Source organism: Canis lupus, chromosome 29 (assembly GCF_003254725.2).
Source record: "Canis lupus dingo isolate Sandy chromosome 29, ASM325472v2, whole genome shotgun sequence".
Classification (NCBI taxonomy): Eukaryota; Metazoa; Chordata; class Mammalia; order Carnivora; family Canidae; genus Canis; species Canis lupus.
Window position 1 is genome coordinate 25,035,001 of NC_064271.1, and position 1,898 is coordinate 25,036,898.

The following is a 1,898-nucleotide window of genomic DNA, read 5'->3' on the forward strand; positions in this document are numbered from 1 at the left end:
GCAATTCTGGGGAGAAAAAAAGTTGGCTGGTATTTTAAATATGTTATCCAGACACACGTATTATATCCCAGGTTTGTCTAGAATAGGTGTGCGTGTGAACCCCGCCCCCCGTGGGTAGTAAACTCACCTCCTTAGCTACCCAGTTTCAGAAACAACTTTTATTACCTTAAATATCCCCTTCAGTGTTTAAAAGATGAAGTACACACACACACACACACACACACACACACACACGCACACGGAGCTACAGAGATTCCAGAGGCTTCCTCGTAACCACTGTTCCCTCCGACTTCCAGAAGCAGGGAACGCATTTTTGTCTTGACGTGACTTCCATCTATAGGTACCACAGTATGTGGCAGAAAATGGAATGAATCTTATCGTTTCTACCAAATGATGAGAAAGCTTCCAAGCTTGAGTCACCTGTCCAGTTGTCAGAGTCACTTGAGCTCCCCTTTGCGTCTCTACTAGATCACTCTCCTCGCTGCGAACACACAGATTTATGCTTCTTCCTGTCTCTCCTCTCTCATCTTTACTTTCTCTCTTGCAGAGCAGAAAACTTACCAGGCCTCACCCCAACCCTTAAACAGTAACTTAGCATATTTTATTAATACATGAACAGTATATATACATATATATATAGCATATATGTGCTGGGGTATGTTAACTGTTATCAGCCCAATGAATATTGGTTACTATTGTGATGGTCTAAGGTTAGAGGAGTAGCAATAAGGGAGGCTAACGCTTACAAGTGCTTATTATATATGCCCATTATTCTAAGGACTTTATGTCTATTAATCCACATGTTCTCATGAGACCATTCAGGGTACACAGGATAAGGGCTTCCTGAGGTCCTGCGGGAGGGCTGTACTGCGCTTTGGCCTGAAGGCTGGCCACGTCCATGGGGCCTGCGTCCTCAGGCCCTTCAGAGGCCTATCCACCCTTGGGGGTGGTACCTTCCCTTCTCGCCCACACAGAGGAAGCTGGTCACACACTCTCCCGGCGTCTCTCCAACATTCTTAACGGAAATCTTGCTTTATGCGCGGTCCTTTTAGCGACGATGCATCCAATGCACAGCTAAGAAGTTAACTGTGCGAAAGACACCTGCTCAATGATTTCAACCGTCAGGTCCCTGCATTGGAGCCGGGCTGGGGGCTGGGGAAGGGAACACGGGCAGCAAATGTCAGAGCGACCCATGGGGGAAGACACTAAAAGCGGAGCTGTGCTGGGCCGGTGCCCTTCTGAAAATGCCCCCAGGAGACAGGAACCCCCAGGGCAGGAAAGCTCCTCTGGCCCCAGGGTCGCCCCCCTGGCAGCGCAGCTTAATGGAGGCTGTGTTAATGCATCAGGGGAGCAGGGGCTTTGCTTCCTAATCTGCACTTTGCACTCAGCGGCAGGTGCACCGCAGGCGTCGCCTCATGAGGGAAACAGGAAAATGAATTTCTCCTGCTCGCCGCCACCGAGACCCAGGTCGGGGCTTGCAGCCGAGATGTGTGCGGGGCGGGAGGCGGGGGCGGATAAAGCCCTCTTAGGGGTGGCAGAGGAAATCTGGATCTGTGTCCTAATGACACACTGTGAACCGGACTCGTGACCAATGCCCTGGCTTTATTTTTATTTATTTATTTACTGTCCCAAGGGCGACTCACGGACCCCGTGCGTCCCAGAGAGGCCTAGGCTGGGCCCTACGAGAGGATGGAAGAGAAGGGAGCGCAGGTCTGGAAGCAGGCCTAGCACGGCCCCCCTGTGCTGCGGGCCAAAATGTAGGATAAGCTGTCCCCGCTTTAGGGTTCTTTTTTTTTTTTTTTTTTTTTTTTTTTTTGCACGAAGAGAAAAGGAAATAGAGTTCGGGTCCAAAGTCTCCTAAAGTTGCCCCTGTGTGTGGTAGTCAAGTGCCCATGTCG